The sequence below is a fragment of the Berghia stephanieae genome, chromosome 5 (assembly GCF_034508935.2).
Source record: "Berghia stephanieae isolate SIO BIC M18660-M18661 chromosome 5, UCSD_Bste_1.3, whole genome shotgun sequence".
NCBI lineage: Eukaryota > Metazoa > Mollusca > Gastropoda > Nudibranchia > Aeolidiidae > Berghia > Berghia stephanieae.
Genome location: NC_088364.1, coordinates 52,720,215 through 52,733,851, shown reverse-complemented (window position 1 = coordinate 52,733,851; position 13,637 = coordinate 52,720,215). Strand labels below are relative to the sequence as shown.

Sequence of the window (13,637 nt, the reverse complement as noted above, 5' to 3'; positions counted from 1 at the left end):
AATACAATAGAAAATTACATTGTTTTGCAAAAATATTTAGTCTGGCAATAAAAATACAGCGGTAATTACTTTAAGAATAATAATAAAAAAAAAAGAATTAACAAATTAATTTGTTAAAAAACAAAACAAAAAACAACAACAAAAAACAACAACAACAACAACAACAACAAACAAATAAGAAAACAATTTAAATAAATGAGTTTTGAGAAACACTAAAGAAAACGAGGGGAAAAAAAAGAAATAATTTAAATGGATAAACAAATATATTAAAACAACACAAACTAATACTAAATTGATATAATATTAGTAAATTAATAAATTTAATTCAATACTGGAACCTTCCCAGCACAAGTAAGGCAATAAATAAGAAAAAGTTCGTTTGCCAAAATCTCTATTTAGTGTACACTGGTTAATAAGGTGGGCTCATTTGAATTAGCCCGACCTAGTACTAGAGAGGCCAGACAGCAAAATCACCGTCAGGCGACGTGACGATGAGATGACGATGTGGGCGGAGTGGAGTGGAGTGGTTGGGGGGGGGGGGGGTGATAAAAAGAACAGGAGCGTATCCTGGTTTATGTATTACGGGATGCATGGTGATTCGCAATCTATCAAAAATACACACAAATTGATTTCAGTACAAAGTATCAATTTTAAGTAGTAACTTTTGAAATTATCTAATTTAGATTTGATTATTTCGGACCTGGTAATACAGCATATAACTTGAAAAAACAGGCTGGTATTTGCCCACCCTGCCCATTATTACCAGCCGTCCCTGTTACTATTATATAAATGATCTACCGGGTACTATAAATTCTAACTGCAAAACTTTTGCTGACGACACCAAAATGTATGCACCAATATTAGATAAGGATGTCTTACAAAATGATATAAATTCACTATTCAATTAATCAGAAAAATGGCAGCTTTATTTCAATATTGCTAGATATAGAGTGCTGCACATCGGTGGGTCTAGCCCTTTATTCTCCTATTATACAGATGACAATAATATGACTGTTATGCCAACTACATGCTCAGAAAGGGACTTGGGGATCATCTTTGATAATGAACTGTATTTTGATTAACATATAATATGATTGTATAAAATGAGCGTACAAGCTTGTGAGAATTATACACAGAAGCTTTAGTCATCTTGATTTAAAAACGTTTGTCCAATTTTATAAGTCTGTCATAAAATCGTGTCTGGATTATGGAAATAGTATTTGGAGTCCCTTATTTAAGCGACAGCATGTACATTGAGAGCGTACAAAGACGTGCGACTAGACGTTTACCTGCATTCGTGTTGGTGGGTACTTGTAGGTACTAGAGTGCTCGATAACGTTGGTTAGAGCTATGGCGAAACACACGTTTCTGTGAATTCCACGTCGTCAGTCGGTATATTGTCCGTAGAATGATTTTATTCCATTCCATTTTTTTATATAGATAAAACGAAACTGACCTTCATTCAACTCTTGTATTTGTTTTAGCCGGTCATTTTTATGAGTAGTTCTCACTTAATTTTATTAATCAGACTTTAAACGGTCAAAGTTACACACCGTTTTGTGTGTTGGTACGTAATATCCGGCTTGATATCAATTGTTTTTCGACCGCCATTTGGTAATATTGATCTAATAATAATAATAATAATAATAATAATAATAATAATAATAATAATAATAATAATAATAATAATAATAATAATAATAATATGGTTTTGATATAGCCCCTTACCCGTATCTCAACAAGCTCATAGCGCGTGTTGGGGGAGTAGTATTTTATTTAAATAAAGAAAGAAATTAAATACAAACCATTGACACACATTTGGAATAATCACACACACAACATCCACAACAATACACAACGAACGAATCACGACTATTATACTATCTCTAACACTCCAATAAAGTAAACAAGAATAACCAATGCAGTAACTCGAATCCCTCCGCTATACAACTTCCGATAATTGTTTCGTTTCTTATACAGTGTTATCATAATTTAGATTTTTTATTATCACCTCCTTCATCCGATCGATTTTCAGATCATCGCAGTGTAGCCTACTCCTACTATCGCTCAAAGGTGTTGTTATTGTATAAATAAGTTAACAAAAATCCATAAGCAATCACTAACAATACAATCGACCTTCTACCCCCTTCCCCACCCCAACAGACACTTTCTTCATGTACCCAACCCAAAAGGTAGACCAACGAAGCCACTGTTTGAGCGGTCAACGATCCATTTACATGTGGGTAGTTAATATAGGTCCAGACATAATGGTATGAGCATAGCCTTGTCTGTTAATTGTGGCAATTAGAATTTTCATAATAACAACAACAAAAGCAATAACAACAGAAATACTACTACTACTACTACTACTACTACTACTACTACTACTACTACTACTACTACTACTACTACTACTACTACTACTACTACTAGTAATTATTATTATTATTATTATTATTATTATTATTATTATTATTATTATTATTATTATTATTATTATTATTTACGACGTAAAGTGAGCTAAGGCGAGGTGACTTGCTCAAGACATCACAACGAGGTGTGTAGTCGACTCGGTACCTTTTGGGTACGAAGCAAAGACCGTACCGCTGAGCCACGCTGCTCAAAGCGCTTTACAAAGGGTCCCTGACCAATAACAATACGAAACATGTAGAACCAGACATTTAGTTGGAAAAAAAAGACAGAGATAACAGGCGTCGGCCACATCACAGTGCACCGCCGAAAACTGAGCAATAGGGAATATGTTTCTTGCGCAAAGGAACAAACATAAAATGCCAATAGGGGGCTCGAACCGGGGTCTCCTGGATGTAAATGCAATGCCTAACCCACACGCCACCCTGGCCTCCATCTGTTGAGAAAACTTTTTGACACTTCAGTTGTTGAAGAAGACAATTAAACCTAAAACTCTTTTTTTTTCTTCTACACATTTAACACGTTAGGAAATGGGATTTGGTTCAAAGAAATGAAAGTAAAGAAGATTCGAGCAGAAATATCTCTTTGTGTCCGGCGTGAAACAGACTAAAACTGTCATCCAAAATCTAGTAAATGATGCGCGCTAAACTGGTACTCTGGAAAAAAATGATAACAAAAAAACATTTTTTTCAGTAGAATAATTGATTGTCCCCCTCTTCGCGAAGGATCCCGGTCTTTGTTCGCTAAAACCAAGTTGTCTTTCTCCAGCACAGATGTAGAAAATCAAATTATGAATGGCATTAGTAGTAGTTGACACCACCACGCCAAAATAAGAAAGTCGTTCTTCGTCGCACACCGTGTACGCTTCGGTGAAATTGTTATTATTCATGTGCAAACATTAAATTTACAAACGAAGATAAACACACAGACACACACACACACACACACACACAAACACACAACGTTAAAAAATATATAATTATTTATAAATTTGAAATGTTGACGTTTCTCACGTAGACCAACTTCTTAAGGCCTAATGGACCCAATTTATAATCTTATCTCATCTCTTCAACCGCTCTGCTTATCGGTCAAATGTAACTTCAAGAATCTTCAAAACTTCAGAAATTCATTTATATTTGATATCTAATTTCATTGGCTATTCCTTCTATTAATGACAAATGATATTATAAATTATGCAACATTTATAGAGTCCCATTTTTACCCAGATATCAGAGTGATAAAAGCAAATAAAAACCATACAAAACAACAATAGAAGAATATGTTTGGTGCATGTAGATCAAAATTATAAAGAAAACATTATTCTATCCCTCTCCCTAAACAGTAATGCGTAATGATATCATGTTTACAATAATAATTTGTGACGTCAAAGTATCAAGCATAAATTTCACTGAAATTCATATTATTTTTAACAAAGTGTTATTTAAGTGTTTTTGAATATATCTTATTCAAAGATGACGAAATAGGAATCGATTGAGGGGTAGAAAAAATGATTTCTCACACTATTGACTTTTGGAATTCGAACTCTGTTCTAAACGCGCACTCACAGGCTCGTGCAACGGTTGGCTATACGTCCGAAATTCCATGGCCTTTCTAATATTCGTTTATCAATATCAATATTTTAAATATTTTTATCAAAAAAATGCAATGTGTAATATACAATCTATATATATATATATATATATATATATATATATATATATATATATATATATATATACATATATATATATATTATTATTATTATTATTATTATTATTATTATTAGTAGTAGTAGTAGTAGTAGTAGTAGTAGTAGTAGTAGTAGTAGTAGTAGTAGTAGTAGTAGTAGTAGTAGTATTACTTATGTTTTAAGAGCACTTAATAATAAAAAGAATGGTCCATTTTAAAGTCATGTTACTGATACCTTACCTTACCTTACCGATGTTCCATGTCGGACGCGACGTTGGAGATCATGGTTCGCCAGCTCTCTCTCTGATATGATATGTCATATAAAATATATATGATTCCGAGACCAGAAAATTGAAATCAGATAAATAACGCTTACTCTAAGTTGTTGTTTTTCTTCTTAAGTATTCCTTCAGACCCCTGCAGAAAGTTTAAGGAGCGGGAATTTGAATAGAAATAGCAACTGTCTGTTCTCCTTGGAACAGAACGAAGTCCGTCGCTCTGTACCTTCCACCGTATCTAACAGATTACTGGGTGATCGGGATCGATCACGGTCGCTTGACCTGTGGGGCGAGTGCTCTAGCAACAGAGCTATCATGACCCATTACCTCTAATGTGATGGAATCCAAATCACACAGAGCTAATGGTAATCAGCTCGACGATTCCGATTTAAAAAAAAAAAAGAAAGTAATCCAAAACTTCTGTCTTCAACAAGATAATATTCTTTTGCAATATGTTTCATCCATTAACCCTCCCCTTACCGACTATAGGAAAACCGTCACATTCCTTACGATACAACCAACATTTTTCTTATTCAAATTTCTCTTGTACATCGTAAAATTTAAAGAAAATGAATAGTGAGTTGTAGAGCATGTTTTGCTAAAGAAATTATGTTTGGCAAGAACTTACTGTCATTGTGTTTGAGTGAAAACAAATTTATTTTCGTGGTAGTTGGGGAAAATCCTGACAATGGCTGGTAAGGAGAGAGTTAAAGACTAGAATCGCCCATTTTTAAAGACAGTACTCTGTGTATTCTAGCACGCCGAATTCCAGCAACTCTGCCCTGCAAGACAGTACACTGGAGCGAGGTGACCCACGAGCATCGTATTCCAGCACACTCGGATTCTACCTCGATTTTTTGGCTTCTCCATAGAGCGTACTAGAATTATCGAGTTCTGTATATAATGTATTATTATTATTATTATTATTTGAGTCCTTAGTCTAATTGTTTTATGTTAAACACGATGTCGTATGCACGCAATTATCAAGGCCACATTTTGTGGGCAATTTAAGACTTCACTCTACATTCAATGTAGTAATAAGAATTCATGAATCCTTTACCTCGAGATACCAATGTCAGTAATAGTTTGTCATTTCAATGTTACCAGAGCCACAAATGGATCAGAGTATTATTTAATGATAAAAACGAGCCAGTCGTAAATTTAAAATAATGTTTTGCTCAGTCCCTTAAAAACAAGACCCTCGTTTGTTAAGAGCACTTGTTTATTTTTTTTTGTTTTTGTTTTTAAGGGTTTTACGGCGCTGGCAACACATTAAGGTTATATCAGCGCAAGTAAAAAGGAAGAAAAAGGGATAGTAAAAAGTTGTAGATTTACAATATAGCACCCAAGAAAAAGTAAGACATAGGGGAACTGAGAACAAATAGGGATCAGATGTAGATTCCAAGAGCACACTATCAAAGTATTTAGTTTGAGATCACCTATAAGTCTCATCTGGACACAAGCATAAAGTCCAACAAAGAGGAATACACTCAAATGCTTACATTATAAATTCAAAATAACAAATATAATAATACATAACAGGCAGAGAGATGATTTTCAAGGAAAATAATATCATCTCCCAAAACAATAACTATGCATTTGACTGTTTCCCTCACAGCTAGGACTCCGGCCAGGACAAAACCAAGTAATCTCATACCGAGACAAAGACAGGGGATAGACAGTATGTACCCCACTGAAGCACTTGCTTCACAAGCAAATAGACCGATTATTAATCAGTGTAAAATGAAATCTTTTTCCCCCTACCACTCCCCCCACCCCCACCCCCAACCCCCAACAATGCAGTGCAGTGATTGGATAGCTTGATCTGTTTGATCTGACAGAATATATGTCACGATGGTAAAGCGTCCTACACAAAGGAAGGCAAGCGATTCCTATTGTCTGTTTACCATGTATTCCAAGTAATTATTTGGGCAGTAGATGCAGCAGACTGTTCCTGCTTGAACAGTCACTGTTTTAAGATCACCTTTTACTTGATGCCAAAGAAAACTTTTGATTTCTTTTCTCATAATATAACGTTATTTAATACCTCAGTGCTTTTCAACCGGGTGTAGTGTACCAAATTCTTTAAATAGTTCAATTTCTTTGATAGTTGTACTGGGGTGTACAATATAATGGCATCACAGTCAGTCACTTTACAAAAGTAATTTCATATATTATGTAATGGACACACCATGAGTGAATGTTGATATATTATTTATTACCCCACGATGTTTCATTTCCCATTAAGATCTAAGATCGATGCTAATTGAGTGTATTTAGGTGTACAAGCTTGTAAGTAAAAATTGAAAGTGTTGTACACTGAACTACCCTGCATTTTTGCCGTCATATTAATAATGTTATAATAATGTGTAACAATGAAAGTAAACAATGACGAAAAAGAAAAGGTAAAAGTTTCAAATAACACAATGGGTCGAAGTATTACAATCTTATCTTGAAACTGTTATCAACAGAAAGTGTCAAGTACGGCCTTGAAGGCGGCTCGGATTTCTCTTAACATTTATTGAGCGGTAAAATTCACATTTAAAACATATTATTATCGTGCGATCCCATGAGAAAAGGGAGTAAAAATCTGGTAGTAATATCATTAATATGAAGGTCAGGGTGGAACAAAAACATGGAATCTGTACATAATACGTTTTCAGCTTCCGTGGGCCAAGGTCAAATAGCGAGAGTTGTGCTTTTATCATGAGATCAAAATGCAACCCCTGCACGGGAGGTAAAGAACTTGTATTAAGTTATAAGATATATACGATAAATACATGATAACTTAAATAATGAAATAAATCGAAAATCGCGTTACTATGGTTTGGCCGTCATCCTGGATGCAGTCTAAAATACACGTTACATTTAAAATCTTGTTTATAAGTCTTTCAAAACCCGTTTCTAAACGACCTTTCATCTTAAAGCAACGATTGTGTATCAGATTTGTTAGAAAAGTAAATGCGTTTCATAAATTTGATTTAAATTTTGAGTATCTGATATTTCATTGAATTAAGCATAAATTAGACACCTAAAACTCAATAAAAATTCTGAAACCGTGGAACCTTCTTCTACATTATTAAAACAACTGATTCAAATTCATAACTTTTTGAAAACTGTTGGTTTTTCAATTAAAGTTCCAAAACCTTTTCATGTAAAGAGAACATCCTTATCCGAACCAGCGACCACATTCGGTCTATGTAAAGAAAACAAAACATCATGGCCGTCTTTAGAAAGTCCGTTATACTTGAAATTCAAGTACTTTATAAGTCATCAAGAACAACTATAGTAAAATTTGATTTAATACATGAATTCTTACCTTGTGACGTGTACTTATTTGCAGTCCTGATAACCTAAATTGTTATTGGCTCATTGCTGTAATATACATACTCTCAAACCAAAGCAAAGTAATGTCCATTAAAACAATGTTAAATCAAGCCCATAATGCGTCCTGCAATCAGACCGGCTAATATGTACACGTCGGTTTGTGGGGTAGGAACAGGACCAGCATTATGCCCGAAATATAGTTGAAACTAAAGAGGGGAGATAAGGCCATGACCATATCAGTAACACGAACATGATATAGATTAACAACTTATACTTGAAATAGATGTTAGTAGATTGTTACAGTAGGTTCAAAATGTCAAATGCAAATTGTAATTAACGAAAATTTCACTCACTGCATCAATTAATTTTAAACATGATTCTCATGTATAAATTAATAATTCTACTGTATCTTTTTTTTTTTTTAAATCTTCATCATCATCAACCATGGCTTGTGCTCTTGACCACGTTGCCAGTCAGCTGTCTCCACGAATCACGATGAGGTTGTGCTTAGACTAAAAACATATCGGATAAAAATATAACCTGTATGTTGTGCAAACAGTTAGGTACCTCTTGAAGGCCACCCTTTTATTAAGCCGACCATCCTTTATACCGACCAATCCCCAGAATTCAGATTGTCATTCACAATTTGCCATTACAGCTAGTATAAAATCTGAATAAAAAAGATTTATTTATTTAAAAATTTGAAGAAGAAATATACGAGACGAAAATCGAAAACAAAAAGTGTCGCGATGGAGCAAACGACGGAATCAGTTCTCCACTAAAATGGCTCCGTCGAGACAAAGGCTGGCGAGCATACGCATTATCGCCACAGAGGCGGTGATAAACAATTGCTTATAATAAAATCATTGTCTATTACGAACCAATTGTCATATCTGAAAAACGTGGACACGTTGGAGTACTTTTCTATTGTCGATAAGAGTAAATTCATGTGCACTCGCAATGTTCTTGTTTTCTACTTTCATTCATCTTTATAGCATGTTGTCCTATATTTTTACCCACTTATACCGAATATTTTACAAATATCCTTTGGCCTACTCGATACATTTGGTGCAAGGTTTGCTTTTTCGAAAGATATTGATATTGTATGCAGTATGAAGTAGTTCAAATAGACTACTTCCTCCATTCAAGAGGACCATGTCATGCATGCAGCATATGCTGGTAAGGTTGACTCTACTTATAGCATAATGTCAACGCTGCGGCTAATACATTCTAAAAGCTTGGTTTTGTTTGCAAGCGATTGTTTTTCTGTTCAATGATAATCCTAACGAACTGGGACAGAACACATTATTAACTCTGTAAACAAAAATTGCCACCTCTTGGTATATTTCTCTTATCTGCTTCACTCATATTTTTTCATGTTTTAAAAAAATAAAATTTATTGTCTTTTTTTTTTCTTTGGTCCCCTTTATTTTCTGGCGTGATATGGAGAAAAATAAAGAATCCACAAGACAGAGAGAGAGAGGGAGAGAGAGAGAGAGAGGGGGGGGGAGAGAGAAAGAGAGAGAGAGAGAGAGAGAGAGAGAGAGAGAGAGAGAGAGGGGGGTAGTGTTTAGTGTGGTGTGTATAAATGAAGAAAGATACAAATTGCGAATAGGTACAAAGAAAGGGCAGTATGTAGGGAATACCGGTAGTTCTTAATTCCAATGGCAGTGTCCTCCAGATAGGAATAGTTAAACCTAGTTAGTTTGATGTAGCGTTGTGAGTGAAAACAACTTAAGTAGGTCAATCCGTGACATTTTCAAAATATGACAAGACTGACAACCATTTGGGAGGTAATTATTATAATATTGGGGGGAAAGAGGGAGTATATCGTCGTAATAACAAAGCAGCAAAGGGAAGTTTGTAATCGCAACAATCTGGTGAAATGTTTAAATAAGGAACATTATACGTGGCAAAAAAAACAAAAAACAAATCGAGATCGGGTTAGTAAAATGTTACACTGTCAGCTCATAATAAGTTAATGGATTGTAGATTAAGGGAGAAGAAAGTGCGAGGTGGTAACAATGGTCTCCGAGTGAGTTGCAGGCCACCCTGAATTTTGGACAAAATGTTCATAATAAGGATTTAAATAATTTTAACTCAACTAGGCTATTTATTTGGAAGAAGTTGTCTGAAAGTATCGATGCTGAATAATAAAGAACTTGAAAATAAGCTATCGAGATATCTAGTAGTGAAACCTGTTGCTTTTTAACTGCGTCCTCTCAATTCAATGACCGTCTGCAAAATGTAAAAGTCATTTATCAATTTTTCGCTGATGGCGTATAATCTGGTATTTGAATTGCTGATGCCGTCAGGGATATTTATGGCTTTGGATACTTATGTCAAATTAAATAGTTGTATTCGTGCCTTGTTAACATAAATGATTGGCAGGGGAAACAAACACACAGACAGACAGAGCACACACATAAATACACCTACACATACAAACGGAAACACGCAATTAAAGTGCGATTCGGCTTTTTGTGTGCCAGAAGAACTACAAAATGGTCTCAAATTCTTGCCTTACATTCATTGCTTTTTCCCCTCAAGAAATAAAGCCATTTTCCATTGCGGGTCGTTTCCATGCGTGGAAAGCACTTCTGACAAGCCCTGCTATTGCAATAATAATATATCAAACAAACGCTAAGGGACAAGTTCTATAAATGACGCCTAAAATTACTTCCTGTGGGATAAAATTGGCCTCTAATTATTATAGCATCAATAGTGAGAAACAATTAATATGGTCATTCATGTTGCCTAAAAATTATTTCATACTAATTCAAGCGCACTTAATGCCCATCTGTTCAGCTAATTTGAACGGATGTTGTTTTAGAGAACATTGGCCTCATTGTTTCCCCACGTGATTTCTATTACACAATTTGTAAAAAGTTCCATACCACATAGTGAGAAAAAGATTAATCCAATGTGTTGAATAAATATCGGTATTTCACATATGGAATAACATAAACAAAACAAATTCATACGCGGACATTTTAAGATTAGATATAAGACAACGTCGAGATTCCCGAAATTATATTCTTAGTGAATAAAAGTTTCACGAAGAAAAAGGTCCTTACAACTCGAAAATTCCACATTGCATTCTATTTTTTCTTCTTCAAGGACATTCCTGAAAAAAACAACAGATTATTACAATTGAGATTTTGAGATGTCAATGAATCGTAACAAAGGGGCGTTTTTAAAAACTACAGAGCATATGATGCAAGGAAAAAAAAAAAGGGGGGGGGGTAATATGAACCAGCACAAGTGTTTCATCGACTGTTGAAAACCTTTTGACCGTGTCATCAAAAGGTGAGAAGATGATAGAAAAACAAAGATCTGAACAATCATTATATAATTGTCAATCTTATACTTAGTTCACAAAAAGGAAAGATAGCCGCAGATAAATTGGAAAGCGGAAAAGCGACTGGTTTCTTATATGGCGAGGTGTCCGACAGGGTTGCATATCATCACCATCAAATACTCAGAGGCAATAAATAATGAGAGATGTACAAAGTGACGCACATAATTGTTTGACAAGTAAGATCTGCGCGAAGCAAATATGACAATGTTCTGATGGTCCGATCCAACACCCAGACGGACTCACCAACTTGGTAAATTCTGTCAAGAAATACAGCGAAGACAAGGGTCTGAACCTCTGAAACGAGCTAATTTCATTTGTTTTCGCGCCTCGCTCAAAACCACTTCAATCAATCTGTTGTCCACAATATTTACAAAAGACATCTCCCAACCTTGGATTAAGACACTTCAACACGGACAGTGTTTCTTCTCTAGTGAAGCCAATGTCAACATTAATACAATCCCTCTTTGGCTTGATGGTTTAAAGCCATGGCGTGGTCAACCGACCCATTGTTGACGGGACGCTAATTCCAACATATTTCTAGCGCCTTCGGGGTCTAATGCACTTCATACCTAACGTTCATATTGCTTGTATCAGTCCTGCTCACTTTATCTTGTCCGGGTGTTTAACTTTCCTCAGAATTGCATCTTTACAGAGACAGCTTTAGTAATCAATTAGCTTTTCCTGTTATTTTGAATTCTATTCCAGGTCTGTCAATCGAGATAACTCCATCCATATTTGTTGTCTGGAAAATTCCATTAATTCTGATTGACCATCCATAATTTACTACTTTTGCCAGTTTTGATAAAACCCCATCCATCTCAGAGCAAGCGTCACACTCGCTAAATACCCAGAGAAGAAACATTTCAAACTTTTAAAAAGTGTTAGCTATCTCTCGGCTGATGGTCCTTGTCGTATCAGAACTAATCCTTGCCATACCAAACCAATCCTTGCCGTATCCAAGAAATTGTTGACAGTGTACAAGATGCCGTTCTCTATCTCAAGAAGAGTGTCAATTATAATCATCCACCAAGCCCTGGTTTGGAAGTTTTCAACGACCACAATTTATGTTAAATCGTCCGTCTGGTGAATCAAAGTAAAGCCATTTGGCCTATACCATCTTCAAAATGAAAATCCAGTGACATATACGATTAAAAGAAGAAAATAACAAATTAAATTTTAAAAACAAACAACCCATAACCAAAACTAATTCTCAAGAAAATAAATAAAACCTGCTCAGTTAGAGCAATTCTTCCTAGTGTAAATTATAAATATCATTCATATTCTTCATTCTTTCCTTCCTTTCATTCTCCCCAATTTTTTCATGTAACAATCTAATTAAAGTTTTGTATGTAATTGTTATTCTTCTTATGGGTGCTGTCTTGACTCACTTGTTATTATTACAATTATTTATAAGAGACATTAAGGTTATTATTCATCACCCCTTGAAACCTGAGCCATTTGTGGCGCAGGTGAGTTGTGCGACTGGTAACGAAAGCCCATAGCGCCCAGATTATGTTTGGACCCAGACCAGTGCTCTCTATATCAGCGGCGTGGCATGCTTACAGTATAAAGTGGTGCCAGACGAAAATGACTTACACATGCTACATGTGTAAATAGAAAAGAAAGAAAAAAACACTTACATACTTGTAAAGTAAATTTGTATGGTGATGTTTCTATTCCTGCAAATCTTTTCAATAGTTTGTTTATATTACGAACGAATATATTGATTGGAGTTTGGACACTGAGGGAAATGGCTAAAGGGACACATGCAGACATTGAATGTCAATCGAACAAAGGGTAATTTCAAAACTTACAAAGCGTAAGAATGTAAACAGCCCATGGCCTATTAAAAGAGTACTGTAGTTACGTCATGAAACAGCCCCATTCCACTTCGGAAATCAAACATGACACCATACAAGATCTCTCTCTCTCTCTCTCTCTCTCTCTCTCTCTCTCTCTCCTCTCTCTTTCTCTCTCTCTCTCTATCTATCTATCTGTCTATCTACCTATCTGTGTGTGTGTGTGTGGTGTGTGTGTGTGTATGTGAGATGAACGCGCACGCACACACACACACACAAAGTCAAACACGCATATTCACGCGAAGATCATGCATTTGGAATATAGCATCACTATCAAGAAATGTTTGACTTAACTCGTTCACATTCCTTCATATCAATTTTTGCGGCAATAATAATAATAATAATGATGATGATGATGATGATGATGATGATGATGATGATGATGATGATGATGATGATGATGATGATGATAATAATAATGATAATAATAATAATAATAATAATAATAATAATAATAATAATAATAATAATAATAATAATAATAATAATAATAATAGTAATAATAATAATAATAAATTAATATATACAATAATCACGACACAGAGAGAAAAACAAATGAACTTGTTAATAATCGTGATTTCGATAATAATAAAGATGGTCGAAGTTACCATACTATGACTAGGACGTAAATGACCAACATTAGCTATTTTTCCCCAGTCCAACAGAGTTGGAGCAAAAATTCCTCGGCACCTG

General features: G+C 34.9%; 1 protein-coding gene across 2 annotated transcripts in view; it reads right to left on the bottom strand.

Moving 5' to 3' along the window:
• LOC144973178 (sodium-coupled monocarboxylate transporter 1-like) overlaps positions 1–13,637 on the bottom strand; it is an 80,671-nt gene that overhangs the window by 48,699 nt on the left and 18,335 nt on the right. Inside the window, exon 1 of one of the 2 annotated variants that reach the window (XM_078915307.1) lies at positions 1,806–1,946. The exons of the other annotated variant lie outside the window; for it this stretch is intronic. The gene's annotated coding sequence lies outside the window, so the exon portion shown is untranslated. Of the gene's footprint in view, positions 1–1,805; positions 1,947–13,637 lie in introns of those variants that run through there. 2 annotated transcript variants of the gene reach the window in all.